Below are 16029 nucleotides of genomic sequence, written 5' to 3'. Positions count from 1 at the left end.
GCTTCCTTCTCTATTCTTAAAAAACAATCTTTCCAACAACATTTTATGTGTTCCTTAACTTCTAAATTGTGACTTGACCCACCTCTCTTGTGTGCTAGTTTTTACCTACCTTTTGGGACGTCTTTAAATAAATTTGAATTCGAATTTGGATCAAAATTTCTTGTTAAAACAACTATGCTACCTAGTTGGTATAAGTTTTTCAAATTTTGGTCTTTGACGAAGTTTTTGAGATCATTTTTCAAAGGTGAGTCATCAAACACTTATTCCAAGATAGAGATGGTAAAGTTGCATGTCATTTGTAGGTGGATCTTAATCCATGTGCATCCAAATTTCTAACATCTCAATTTATTACACTCTTAGGCTACCTTCAAAAAATAATGTCCCAAATTTTCAAATGATTTGGATGTGTTTTACCCCCTTGAATGTGAGTGCCATTGTCTAATTGTAATCTGCTTTTTTGTAGCAACTTAGCTCAAAATTAATAATCCTTCCAAAGTAAGAATGCTTAGGCCATGGGATAGGTGTGATGCGAATTTCATAGTCATGCATATGTGAGTGCCCATGGATCATGATCCATGTGCATTGAGCAATTTTGAGTTCATAGATCTCTTGCTCTATGACTAGATGATAGTTTTTCAATGTTTCAAAGAATTTGGTTTGGTTTGCCTTTCCAAGTTGGAGAAATAGAGTCTACTTTTTTTGTGCTTCAAATGGGATTCAAATGAAAAATGCTATTGGAAATGTGTTGTTAATGATCTCTAAAGCTATGGCTCAAACCTCTGTGTGAAATGTGATGGACCATGGAAGAGCAAAAACTTGACATGTAAACAGAGATTTGTGGAAGCCCATATAGTGGCTTTGGGGTCCTCAACCTTGAAGTGCATGCCAAGGCTCAATGTGCCAAAAAAAATCTGTGATAGCCAAACAAGACCAAACATGGGCCAGTATGGCAGGGGACACAATTGACAAAGTGAAGCTCTCCTCTCAAGGGGGCCAATGGAAGGAGCTAGGGATCAATGACAAACTAGTCACACCTCGATGGAAAAAACTAAGGTTGGGGGCATCATGGGTGAGCTTATTCATAACTGTGTCAGAGCAGCAGAGACCCTTGAATGAGGGGACCATGCCAGTTACTTTCATAGATCCATAACACACTGGTTCCTATGGCTATCAAAAGTGGGAATGACTTAGGAGATCCATTCTGAAGAGAGATTGCCAGGAAGATAAATAACAAAGGTTTGAGACATCTTGCTCAATTCTAGGAGATGGTAGCACCCATTAGGTGGAAGGACATGAACCAATTGATGATTCAATTTCTCCTCAACAAAATTGAAATACTTCTAATTAAAAGATCCACCAAAGATATGAATCAAGCCTTGATGCCTATCTGTGAGGTAAAATTCAAATGGAAATTTTGGCGGTGACCTAAGGACATAAATCTCTCCAAACAGAAAACCTACTTTAATTTGATGTTCAAAAAAGATAAATTCTCCCCTCTCAATAAACCATGGCATAAGCAATGGCCCAAATCTAGGTGGAGAGCGATATTCATGACTATTTGGACCACTAGTGGTCCCAAGAGATGAAGATATTCCTGTGGAAGGTGCTTTGGGGACCTATTCTCATTGGTAATAAGAATCTAGACAAAGGAATTGTATTAGATAGGTGATTTGGATGAGGAGGACAAAGTGAAGATCTCCCGCACGTGGTCAAAAATTTCCCAACTATAAGCTGATTGACAAGCAAGGTCTACAAATGGATACAAAAGACTTGGAGGATCTCTTTTTGTAAGAATGACCTAATCATGGGAGGGAAGTATATGAAGAGCTAAGGTATTCTTTTTTGCACTCAAGATATCTAGTTTGTCTACTTTAAACAAGTCTAAAGATCTAGGAACAATTGTGTATTTGAAAATGACCTCTTGATTGCTGACTTCAATGAGATTATGCAAGAAAGGAGGGAACTGGCATTATTAATTGGAAAAAGGAGGAGCTCTAGAGAATGGGTCCAAGCGCTTCAAGCTATCACATTCCATTTGAGTTTACATCAAGAGTGGTAGTGGTACAAGACCGCTTGGGGTTGCTATCTTGCATTGTATCTATCTCAAGCAACTCTCTTTTTTGGGCTTCTCAAAATTCCCTCTAGAGTATTGTTGATCCCTCAAGGCACGAGTTGTGCTTCAGGTTTTTTGTACATTTTTCAACTGAGTCAATATAATTTCTCCACTCACATATAATTGTGAGGATGGCAAAAAAAAGAAGAAGATATGAGAGCATCTTGCAATAAGTGGGTTTCAAGGACCAATGACATTATGGAGTTCTAGCATGTTTGAAAAAAGGTGTGGTTCAAAAGGCACCACGATGAGTATATCTATTATGATCTCCTTTTGGCATCTCCGGATTGTTCAAGTGAAAGGATAGTATAATTATCAAAGCCAGTGAGTTAGAATCCCCAAAGTGGATAAGGTTCTTAAGAATTATAAAGTCGTTGTGCTTATGCTACCTGTTGTGAGGCTTGTGCATGCTCAATGCTCAATGCTCATGGAGGTCTATGGCAAGGTGGACTCATCGATAGTATTTGTTGGGCATGTTGGCGTTGCAAGAAAAGAGCAAGGACTTGAGGGGTTGGGTGTGCCTTGGGACGGAGCCTTGAAAGCCCCACCCATGGCTCCTTCTCATGTGCCTAGCCCCCCTCATTTGTGGCATTTTAGGAGAGGCCCGCCTTCTTGCCCCTCATGTGAGAGAAATTTAGTGGGCTGGTTTTTGGTTCATTCTATTGGTCCCACCAATTTAGCGGTAGAAGGTGGTTGAGTGGTAGGTAGCCTCTTACTGGTAGTGCTCTTTGAATGTTGGGAAGCATGTCCTTCCTTTTTCCATCTTAAAGAGATGGTGCTTGTCTCTCCACTAAAAACATGCAATTGCTATCGCAATGACTTGGTAGATGCTCGGGTCCAACTTCTTCCAAGTATTTGGTGGTTGTTGGACTCCCCTCAAATGATGATGGAGTGTATGGCTCCCCCTTTACTGCAGCATGCTATCTACTTGGCGATCTTCAACTTCTTTTTTATGATACGATTTCTAATGTGTGCAGGCTCCACAGGCTCCCTGTAAAACCCAAAATAGTGTGGTGCTTAGGTTTGGTTCTCGTGGCACTTCATGTGCATGGGAAGTGTGACATAAGTTTTTGGTTTATCAATATATTCAACTAAGCATTGGTGAGTATTGCTAAAAGAAAAAAGAAATTCTAAAGACACAAGGACGTGTTAACCTAGCAAATGCAACCTAGATGTGGGAGCATCTCTTCAACTATCAAAGAAACACAAATTTTGAACCTTTTGTGTTTTTGCTTACATTTTTTTAGGGTATTTCAAGCTCTTCCCACAAGCTATATTATATCAATATTCACAATCCAGCCATGCACCACTTTGATCATAGAGATCTTGGCTTGCGTTGGGACTTTGAGAACTTCATGTATTATCATTTGCTTCATGAATACATTGCTCCTTTTATATACCTGCAAGCCAACCTATTGCTTGGAGGTTTTAGAATAAATGTTTGACAATGATTTTGTCATAGTCATTGGTGCTTCCAATGCTCTTACCTAAATTTATAGGGAAATGCACTAATATCTAGAGTATTTTCCTCACGCAGACGCTGTAATGGAAATGGCCAATGAACTTTGACAATAGCGGAATTAGGAGAATTAAAGAGAGTACTTTTGTGAGACTACTTTGAGAACATAGAGGGTGAACTTAATTGACAGTAGCAACATAATCATAGTACTTAATTAACTTGGCATGAACAATACTTTTGCAAGAGAGAGAGTTGAAAGAACTTGACAATAGTTGAGGACCAGATTTATGTGGAGCCGGCGGTCCCCCCTCCAATAGGCTTTTGTATTATAGGTTCTCCCATCAAGAGAGACTTGGTACAATACAATCTTTGTGTTCCTTGTTACCTAGGTGATGCAATGAATATGGAAAGCTTCATGCATCACACACATAACATAGATTTTGTAAAAAGCATTAACTATCCCCAACCTCAATCCCAAGGCCTCAAACACCTTCAAAGGTGGAGAGAGCTAGTGGGGAATGAGGGTAGGAAAGAGGAAGAAGAAACATTCATAGGAGAAAGAAATAGTTCCTCACTTACCATCACTCTTCTTGCTAGCATGCATAATAGCATAGTAATGAAGATGGAGAAGAAGGAAAGCTTAATCATTGAAACATGGCTCTTTGTTGGATTTGCATTCCATAGCCAAGAGTGTTGGTGTAGGCTCTCAACTTCCCTACTAGCTTGGAGAAGGAGATGGAGCTCTTGCACTTTGCACTTCACACAATGAGTGTTTGTGTGTGTGTGTGTGTGTGTGTGTGTGGGAGAGTATACCCCCCAAGCAACTCCCTCCTTGCTTTGGTCAACCCCCTTTTATAGCACTACCTTGCATATGGTTGGAACTCCTCAAGCTTGGTCAATCACACGCTTAGTGCATATCAAGCAACAACAAGGGTACTCTTGGGACAAGTGTCCCCCTTTCCCCTTTGAGAGAGAGGACTTGATAAATGCAAAACCAATTAATTAAATCAACTAAACTGTCATTGGACCCCTTACGAGGATAATCAATAGACTTTAGGCACACTATGATGGAAACACAAGGAGGAGCTCAACAAGAGTCCTATTTGCTTTCTTTGTACGAAGCTTGCCCTGTATGAGGGTGTGTGTGCTCTCTCTCTAACCCCTAGAATGAGGGCTTGCCTCCCCTTGTGTGGGGACATGCATTGTCTTTGTATACCTTACCCCCTCAAGAACCTTAGTCATGGAGCACCTTAGCACCTTAGTCATTAAGCACCTTAGTTAGCAAGCATGACAAACACCTCAAGCATGGGCCACGTTCCCACCTCAAGCACAACCCTAGATTACCTAAGGTAAAAGGAATTTTAACACTAACCTTTGGAGGTCTTCAATGAAGCTAACCATAAGGTATTTAAGCTCCACTACCTAGACTTGCTCTTTGATGGATCATCTTTCATTTGGACCCCTTTACCATTGGCCCCATGTTGAGATAGACCCGTAAGCACATGTCTATATTCTCACCCTTGTTCAAGTCTATTCTCCCACATTAAATGATCAGTTTAATATGAGAAAATCATTTGGGTTGGTTAGATATTAGATTTTATGACATTATCTCTCTCTTGAAATCATAGTCGTCCTCGACTATGAGGTAGAAGAGATAAAGCCTTAGTCATTAGTCAATGTTTCTTAGCGGGTAGAGGATCCCTTTTCACCCTATGACATCTTTCCAAGATGGATGACTAATCCATTTCATGCTTTGGAAACATATCTGGCACAAGTATGTGTGCTCTTTAGTCCATTTCATTCTCCCAAAGTAGAGTGAAAAATTATACTTGGTGTTTGAGAGACGTCGTCATCACAAACATGATTCTAAGCATGTCTACTACTTAAATTTGTGCACAATAAAAAGAGAACTAGTCTTATAAGACAAAAACATTGGTCATTTAAAAGAAATTTGTATATTTGCTTACTCCAATGTAAGCATTGACAAGGTTCATACTATCCTTAAGTTGTATTCCTTGCATCCATCTAGCATCATCAAAAGGACAATTTTTGAACTTAATAAGATACTGTCGTGGATAATCTTACCATGTTGTGGTACCTTGTCTTCATGCCAAAGGATAGCTTGGATTGTAGCACCTCTTCTTGGTCTTTGATTTCGGGAGGGTCTTCAATAATTGGTTCACTTGGTGGCTCTCCTTTGAAGGGCTTAAGTAGGCTTACACGAAAAGCATTGTGTATGAGCCAATGGTTGGGAAACTTGAGTTGATAAGCCATCTCATTGATTGGCTTCAAATTTTTAAAAGCACCATAGTATCTTTTTTCTAGTTTAACATAATACCTTTGATGGCCCGTAGGATTTTTGCCCGTTGCTTGTCTCAATCGAGACTTGGGAAACTTAAGTAAAACTTAGTCATTTTCTTTGAACGTTAAGGCCCTTCTATGCTTATCAGCACGATAGATTTTTGCCTTTATTGAGAGATAGATATAGCCTCCTTAATCTTTTGAAAAGATTCTTGTAGGTCATGGCTATACTCATTGGCAGCAAGATCTTCCCATGTACTTTAAGTAGCAAGGGACTTTTAGGTCTTCCCTCAATGATTTCAAAAGGTGTTTTTCCAGTCGATATATGGATAATGTTACTGTACACATACTCTACAAGAGGTAAGTACTTTTCCCATTGTGAGCATTAATCTACTTTTGTAACATAAGTCTTTAGTAGATCAAGTATCGTAAGATTTGCTATCTCACTTTGGCCAGCTATATAAGTTTTGGTGATAGGCCGAAGAGAAATCCAATCCTGTACCTAGAATTTCAAAGAGACCTTTCCAAAAAAATACTAGTCATTCTAGGATCTCTATCTAACACAATAGATGTTGGCAATCTATGGTGTTTAAAAATCTGAGGTATGAAGAGAGTTTCCATTTGGTGTGCCTTAATAGTCTTTTTGATAGGAATAAAGTGTGCTTGCTTGCTAAACCTGTCGACTATTGTCCATATTCCCGTATTCCCATGGATAGACTTGCATAATCCAAAGATAAAATCCATGGATATACTCTCCCATGGTGAATGAGGGATTGACAATGGTTGGAGTAATCCAAGTTTCTTCTATAATCATAGTACTTAATTAACTTGGCATGAACAATACTTTTGCAAGGGAGAGAGTTTAGAGAACTTGACAATAGTTGAGGACCGGATCTATGTGGAGTCGGTCCCCCCTCCAATAGGCTTTTGTACTATAGGTTCTCCCATCAAAAGAGACTTGGAACAATACAATCTTTGTGTTCCTTGTGACCTAGGTGATGCAATGAAGATGGAAAACTTCATGCATCACGAGCATAACATAGACTTTGTAAAATTCATTAACTATCCCCAGCCTCAATCCCAAGGCTTCAAACACCTTCAGAGGTGGAGAGAGATAGCAGGGAATGAGGGTAGGGAAGAGGAAGAAGAAACATTTATAAGAGAAAGAAATACTTTCTCACTTATCATCACTCTTCTTGCTAGCATACATAATAGTATAGTAATGAAGATGGAGAAGATGGCAAGCTTAAGCATTGCAGCATGGCTCTTGGTTGGATTTTCATTCCATAGACAAGAGTGTTGGTGTAGGCTCTCAACTTCCCTACTAGCTTGGAGAAGGAGATGGAGCTCTTGCACTTTGCACTTCACACATGAGTGTGTGTGTGTGTGTGTGTGTGTGTGTGTGTGTGTGTGTGTGTGTGTGTGTGTGAGAGAGAGAGAGAGAGAGAGAGAGAGAGAGAGAGAGAGAGAGAGAGAGAGAGAGAGAGAGAGAGAGAGAGAGAGAGAGAGAGAGTATACCCCACAAGGAAACCCCCCTCCTTGCTTTGGTCGACCCCCTCTTCTAGCACTACATTGCTTATGATTGGACTTCCTTTAGATTGATCAATCACAGGCTTAGTGCATATCAAGCAACAAGGGTAGTCTTGGGACAAGTGCCCCCCTTTTCCCTTTGAGAGAGAGGACTTGATAAATTCACAAACAATTAATTAAATCAACTAAATTATGATTGTACCCCTTAGGAGGCTAACCAATAGGCTCTAGGCACAATACAAGGGCAACATGAGGAGGATCTTGACAAGTGTCCTATTTGCTTTCTTTTGTACCAAGCTTGCCTTGTGTGAGGGTGTGTGTGTTCTCTCTCTAGCCCCTAGAATGAGGGCTCGTACTCCCTTGTGTAGGGACATGTAGACTTTGTATACCTTACCCCCTCAAGCACCTTAGTCATGGAGCACCTTAGCACCTTATTCATTAAGCACCTTAGTCAGCAAGCACGACAAGCACCTCAAGCTTGGGACGGTTTCCCACCTCAAGCACAACCCTAACTTACCTAAGGTCAAAGGACTTTTGACACTAACCTTTGGAGGTCTTCAATGAAGCTCCACCCTAAGGTCTTTAAGCTCCATTGTCTAGCCTTTCTCTTTGATAGATTATCTCTCATTTGTACCCCTTTACCATTGGCCCCGTGTTGAGACCCGTAAGCACATGTCTATCTTCTCACCCTTATTCGTGTCTATTCTCCCACATTAAATGATTAGTTTAATATGAGATAATCATTTGGGTTTGTTAGATATTACCTTTTATGACGTTGCCTCTCTCTTAAAATCAAAGCCATCCTCGACTATGAGGTAGAAGAGATAAAGCCTTAGTCATAAAGCCTTAGTCATAAAGCCTTAGTCATAAAGCCTTAGTCATTAGTCAATCTTTCTTAGCGGGTAGAGGATCCCTTTTTACCCTATGACATCTTTCCAAGATGGATGACTAATCCATTTGGTGCTTGGGAGACATAGTAGCCGCAAGCATGTCTGCTCTTTAGTCCATTTTATTCTCCCAAAGTAGAGTGAAAAATTCTACTTGGTGTTTGAGAGACGTCGTCATCACAAACATGATTCTAGGCATGCACACTACTTAAGTTTGTGCACAATAAAAAGAGAATTAGTCTTGTAAGACAAAAACATTGGTCATTTATAAAAAATGTGTACATTTACTTACTCTTATGTAGCATTGTAAGCATTGACAAGGTTCATACTATCCTTATGCTATATTCCTTGCATCCATCTAGCGTCTTCAAAAGGACAATTTTTGAACTTAATAAGATACCGTCCGATAATCTTACCATGTTGTAGTACCTTGTTTTCATGCTGAAGGATAGCTTTTGGTTGTAGCACCTCTTCTTGGTCTTTGATTTTGGGAGGGTCTTCAATAATTGGTTCACTTGGTGGCTCTCCTTTGTAGGGCTTAAGAAGGATCACACGAAAAGAATTTTGTATGATCCAATGGTTGGAAACTTGAGTTGATAAGCCATCTCATTGATTGGCTTCAAAATTTGAAAAGGACCATAGTATCTTTTTGCTAGTTTAGCATAATACTTTTGATGGTCTGTAGGATTGTTGCCCATCATTTTCCTCAATCGAGGCTTGGAAAACTTAAGTGAGACCCAATCATTTTCTTTGATTGTTAAGGCCCTTCTATGCTTGTCAGCGCGACAACTTTTTGCCATAAATGTTGAGAGATGGATACAGCCTCGTTAATCTTCAATAAGATTCTTGTAGGTCACTGCTATACTCATCGACATCGAATATTTTCCCATGTACTTTAAGTAGAAAGGGACTTTTAGGTCTTTCCTAAATGATTTCAAAAGGTGCTTTTCCCATAGATGTATAGACAATGTTATTGTACGCATACTCTACAAGAGGTAAGTACTTTTCCCACTGTGAGCGTTGATCTATTTTGTAACATAAGTCTTTAGTAGATCAAGTATCGTAAGATTGGCTATCTCACTTTGGCCGTCCGCTTGTGGGTGATAGGTGCAAGAGAAATTCAATCTTGTACCTACATTTTCAAAAAGACCTTTCCAAAAATTATTGGTTACTACAAGAGGTTGTGTGCTCTTGTGACGCTGTTAGCGACGAAAATACTCTGGGTTTTTATAACCCCCGGCGTCGCTATGAGCGTCGCTATAAGCGTCGCTATATAGAGACGCTCATAGCGACGGTTATAGCGACGTTTACACAGAAGACTATAGCGACGCTACAGAGCCATAAATAGTGACGGTTATAGCGACGCTCAAGAGAATTTTTTTTTGGTGGCAGGGCATTCAATGCCCTGCCACCCATCAACCATATTGTACTTGATTCACTTTTTAAAAAAAGTGCAAGGGTAGATAATAGACCCAAAATAGTCACCCACAAGACGCATTGTTTGCAAAATTGACAATTGTACACATCATAGGCAAAATGAATTGATTGGCAAATGTAATAATGACAATTGTACAACATCATAGGCATAAAGAATTGATTGGCAAAAGGAACTGCGGTGACAAATGTAATAATATACATGGTTCAAAAAGACGTATAAAATCCGTCTCATGATACATAAGCTACGAGAAAACCTAAACTAATGCTATCTAGCTACGGCTAAACTGACGTCGTCTAGTCAGACGTCTCATCGCGTCCAAGCGGCGTATCTGTCGGATTCTGCAAAAAAAGACAATAAGACAGCTTTCAGTAAGTATAAACATATAACGACATTTATAAAACAATACAAAAAATAGAAAAGAGTAAACCCTAATACTAACCATGCCACCGCGAGAATTGAGAATGTCCATCAGGGCGTTTAAGCCCTTCCTGCCTGCGTACTCGCGCTCGTACGGTGTGGGATCACGTCCTGTCATCGACCACTGTCAAAACATACAAAGATTTCATTATGTTAGAATTAAAAAACTCATAAACCCTAAACTATCGAACATAAAGAGCAATGTGAAAACACTTACAAAATCGGCCTCAAATGATGCCCATCCACTGCTCCCCAAGTGGTGCGAGCTCCCTGCCTCTACTCGCGCTCTGGCTGCATCCTTTTGTTGCTTCCACTTGTCGGGCACTTTATATCGCCCTGGCACAATCAAGCTTAGCCATAGGTGCCCCTTCTTCGTAGTTAACCACGGGGGAATGTTGTAGTTGACGATGACAACGGGCCATACACTGTAAGATGTTGATCTTTGACCAAATGGATTTACGCCATCCATAGCCAGGCCTAAGCGCAAATTTCGAGCTTCCCTGGCAAAATCCGACCATGTTCCATCTATATGTTTCCAGGCTGCGCAATCTGCAGGAATTCGTAGCACACCATCCGAAGATTTATTCTCCTCATGCCATGATGCTAGGGCGGCCATGGACTTACATTCGAAGAAATGCTTGATGCGAGGAAGCAGAGGAAAATATCGCAAAACCTTTTGTGGAATTTTTGTCCCGTGGAGATCTACTCGATATCTTTCGAAATCACATTTCGGACACTTCTCCATGTCTATGTATTCCCCTCTGAAAAGAATGCAGTCATTAGGACAAGCGTGGATAGAATTGTAATCCATCCCCAAGTTTTGCAAAATCTTTCTTGCTTCATCTCGGGAATCTGGCATCACATTGTCAGCTTGTAGTATGTGCTCTTTCAGCAATCTACACAACATAAAAATACGATACAGTCGTGTAAAAATCTATCAGATCATTATACATTTAGAGTTTTATTAAAGTAAACTAATTGTAATAGATCACCTGAAAAGCGCTGTGACGCTAGTGTCACTCCATCCAAACTTTGTCTGCATGTTGAGAAGAACCAGGAGTGCTTTCAATCTAGACATACGTGCTCCATTATACAATGGTGTATCGGCTTCACTTTTCATATCATCATAGATAAGCCTTTCTGAATCCATGATCGTCTCGATCATTTCATCAATCTCGGGCTCAAACATTGCCTCGTTGGGAATGTGCTCTGCATGATCATCCCCCGAGCTGTCAGAGGCTACATCTTGTGGCCTCACATATGCTGCTTGACCAAAGCGCCTGCGGACACGTCTATTAGGTTGCAAGATTGCTGCTTGTTGGCCAGCGTCAGAGTCCGACGAGTTATAATTGGCAACAACTCGATCTATAATAGATGGATCGAACTCGCCAAATTCACGAACGTGCTGCAAAGAAACATGTCTTGTCCGTCGCATAGCATGCTTGCATTGATTACAAGGACATAAGACCCTCCTTGAGAGATAGGTGTTTCGGTTGGACGGTCCCACATCCTCGTCACTACTCATAATGAGGATAAAAATCTTATAACCTGGACAACAAATTTAATATTCTATTGGCATTCTTTGTCTTATCTCTCTCTCTCTCTCTCTCTCTCTCTCTCTCTCTCTCTACCTCACATTCTCTAGTCATGTCCAATCCCCGCACACCTCGGTCTAGAGGTGCACGGAGATCAGAACCACCGGGTTATAATCTCGTCTTTATTGGTCAATACCTATATTTGTGGGTACAAGAAATCTACACACCCACGTCTACATGATACTGCATGTAGTGGACAAAACCCCTTTGCCTCTTCTCTAGCTGTAGCACTTCACAGCATCTTAACATCTTTTCACAGTAGATCTTTTCACTGTTCGTCTAACTCTAAACCCTAAACCGTAAGTAATTCTTGCGTGGACTCGATCTAACGTAAATAAGCGTAAATCTAAATAAACGTAAATCTAACTAAAAATAAACCTAAATCTAATTTAACGTAAGTCTACATCTAACCTAATCTTTAACGTCTTTTGGGATAGTTTCCTACGACGTTAAAACTCTCTTCTTCTTGTGTGTGTGTGTGTGTGTGTGTGTGTGTGTGTGGGTAAACCTAAATAAACCTAAGTCTAATCTAATATAACATAAATCTAAATCTAACGTAAATTATGTTATATTAAAAACAAAGAACTAAACTAACAGGGATTATAAGAACCTTAAAACTGATTTAACACATAATTTTTCACATAACTCGGCAAGAGTTGGCATTCTCATCACTAAAGATGTGAGAGTTAACTTTCAGCGGTGACGCTGCCTCATCTCCATCCACATCTGACGACAGCAATTGGCCCTTTAGACCGTTCTTGCTCTTGTTACTAACTTTGAAGTTGCTGTTGAATGACTAGAGGTTGTCTAGATGGTCATTGTGTCGGGGATGTAGTGACTCTTGCCGCCCTGAAGATCCACCTTCTTCCCTATCTTCTGAAGACATTTCACCAGTACTTTTGGATCGACGGAGCCCACCATGAGTGAAGGCAGCAATACCCTATATTCCATTGAGGGCTTTCTTCACCCGCTTCATGCAGGCATCGCAGTCTATGGAGACCTAAATCTAATCTAATATAACGTAAATCTAAATCTAGCGTAAATAAACGTAAATCTAGTTAAAAATAAACCTAAATCTAATTTAACGTAAGTCTACATCTAACCTAATCTTTAACATCTTTTAAGATAGTTTCCTACGACGTTATAACTCTCTTCTTCTTGTGTGTGTGCGCGTGTGTGGATGTGTGTGCCAATAAAAAGAGATAAATGGTATAACTTTTCTATCACCCATGCCAAGTATGATAGATTGATTATGCCATTTCCCTCTTGAATAATAGGTCTTGAGTTCAACTCCTCGTCGGCTAGATCTTTAGGTCTTTTAATTTTAATTAGTTTCCTACGGCGTTAAATTAGTTTCTCTCTCTTTCTCTCTCAATGTGTGTGCGTTTTTTTGGATCGTATGCATGTTTTCTCTCTCTTTTCCTCTCTCAATGTGTGCGTTTTTTGTTTATGCATGTTCTCTCTCTCTTTTCCTCTCTCAATGCGTGCGTTTTTTGTTTATGCATGCTCTCTCTCTCTTTTCCTCTCTCAATGTGTGTGTGCATTCTTTGTTTATGTATGTGTGTGTGCGTTTTTGTTTTTGTTTGTACTCTCTCTCTCTCTCTCTCTCTCTCTCTCTCTCTCTCTCTCTCTCTCTCAAAAACACTATGTGTGTGTGTGTGTGAGAGAGAGAGAGAGAGAGAGAGAGGGAGAGAGAAAGAGGGGAAGGGAACATGAGAATGAGGAGAGGGAAGGAGCATACCTGGCTCTCCTTCCTCTCCTCGTGTGTGTGTGTGTGTGTGTGTGTGTGGAGAAGAAAAAGAGAGAGAGAGAGAGAGAGAGAGAGAGAGAGAGAGAGAGAGAGAGAGAGAGAGAGAGAGAGGGAGAGCGTTACCTGCTCCTTGCTTGAGGGCGCCAAAAAACTCAGATCTGAGATCTGAGTTTTTGGGCGCGCTCGGTTATTTTTTTAGCCCAGCCGGCGTCGCTATGAGCGTCGCAAATTTCTTTGTAAATTTGCGACGCTCATAGCGACGTCGGGATTTTTTTTTTGAGCGTCGCTGTGTGAGCGTCGCTAATATGAATAACCTCTTTTAGGATCTCTATCTGACACGATGGATGTTTGCAATCCATGGTGTTTGAAAATCTGAGATATGAAGAGAGTTGCCATTTGGTGTGCCTTAATAGTCTTTTTGACAGGAATAAAGTGTGCTTGCTTGCTAAACCTGTCGACTATTGTCCATATTCCCGTATTCCCATGGATAGACTTGGGTAATTTAAAGATAAAATCCATGGATATACTCTCCCATGGTGAATTAGGGATTGGCAATGGCTCGAGTAATTCAGGTTGCTTTCCTCTATCATACTACGTCTTTTGGCATACCACACATTTTGAAACATACTCTTGTATGTCCACTTTCATGGTAGGCCAATAGATATACATCTCTACTGCTCGTAGAGTAGGTTGAATGCCTCTATGCCCCGCATAGGCAGGAGAATGGGATTCATACATGACTTTCTCACGAAGGGAGTGTGTAGGACATAGCCTATTTCCATGGAGAAGATAGGCATCTTGCAAGGTGAATAATTTCTCTTTCTTCCCCAAAGTAAGGGCTGACATTACGTCTTTAAAGTCAGAGGTCAGTGGCATACTCATCTATTACAGAGAATAGATCATTGTAAGTAGCTATAGACACCACATTAACTTTTGGTCATTGTGAAAGTGCATTCGCCACTTTATTGTGCTTACCAGCAATATGAGCAATATGCCTCAAACACCTTCAAAGGTGGAGAGAGCTAGAGGGGAATGAGGGTAGGGAAGAGGAAGAAGAAGCATTCATAGGAGAAAGAAATATTTCCTCACTTACCATCACTATTCTTGCTAGCAGACATAATACCATAATAATGAAGATGGAGAAGATGACAAGCTTAAGCATTGAAGCATGGCTCTTGGTTGAATTTGCATTCCATAGCCAAGAGTGTTGGTGTAGGCTCTCAACTTCCCTACTAGCTTGGAGAAGGAGATGGAGCTCTTGCACTTTGCTTTTCACACAATGAGAATGAGAGAGAGAGAGAGAGAGAGAGAGAGAGAGAGAGAGAGAGAGAGTAGGAGAGTATACCCCCTAAGCAACCCCCCTTCTTGGTTTGGCCGAACCCCTCTTCTAGCACTACCTTGCATATGATTGGACCTCCTCAAGCTTGGTCAATCACAAGCTTAGTGCATATCAAGCAACAAGGGTAGTCTTGGGACAAGTGTCCCCCTTTTCCCTTTGAAAGAGAGGACTTGATATATGCAAAAACAGTTAATTAAATCAACTAAATTATCATTGGACCCCTTGGGAGGCTAACCAATGGGCTTTAGGCACACTATGAGGGCAACATGCGGAGGAGCTTGACAAGTGTCCTATTGCTATCTTTGTACCAAGATTGCCTTGTGTTAGGGTGTGTGTGTTCTCTCTCTAGCCCCTAGAATGAGGGCTCTCCCCTCCTTGTGTAGAGACATGCATTGACTTTGTATACCTTACCTCCTCAAGCACCTTAGTCATGGAGCACCTTAGCACCTTATTCATTAAGCACTTCAAGCACCTTAGTCAATAAGCACGACAAGCACCTCAAGCACCTTAGTCAGCAAGCACGACAAGCACCTCAAGCTTTGGCCGGGTTCCCACCTCAAGCACAGCCCTAGCTTACCTAAGGTCAAAGGACTTTTAACACTAACCTTTGGAGGTCTTCAATGAAGCTCCACCCTAAGGTCTTCAAGCTCCATTGTCTAGACTCGCTCTTTGAGAGATCATCTCTCATTTGGACCCCTTTACCATTGGCCCCATGTTGAGATAGACCTGTAAGCACTGTTAGGGTTCAACAACACATGAATCCCTCTCACACACATGCCTTGATACATGCTCTTAAATAGAGATTAGATACTTACTCACATGATCAGACTCAGCAAAAGAGACAATCAGATAACTTTAGAATCAGCAAACAGAACATAGAAAAAATACCAGACACAACAAAGAACATCATGGCTAAATCTTCTCTCTCATTCCCCTACTCAAAACTCATTCAAAAATACAATTGAAAGATGATAGTTATAGCTATCTAGCTAGATCTTCTTCGCATAAAATATCAGACTACAGTAAAATTCGACCTAGCAAAAATCCGACTTAGCAAATGTTCCGTCGACGTAGCAATGTTTTGACTCAAAAAACATTTCGACTCAGCAAACATATGGTTGACCAAATATCAGACTCAACAACAATCAGAGTGAGCAAATAATCAGACTTAGCAATATTCGACTTAACAATATCTTAGTT

The sequence above is a fragment of the Adiantum capillus-veneris genome, chromosome 6 (genome assembly GCF_014529385.1).
Source record: "Adiantum capillus-veneris isolate H3 chromosome 6, ASM1452938v2, whole genome shotgun sequence".
NCBI lineage: Eukaryota > Viridiplantae > Streptophyta > Polypodiopsida > Polypodiales > Pteridaceae > Adiantum > Adiantum capillus-veneris.
The sequence above is the reverse complement of the archived record's forward strand: the minus strand, read 5'-3'. Positions refer to the sequence as shown.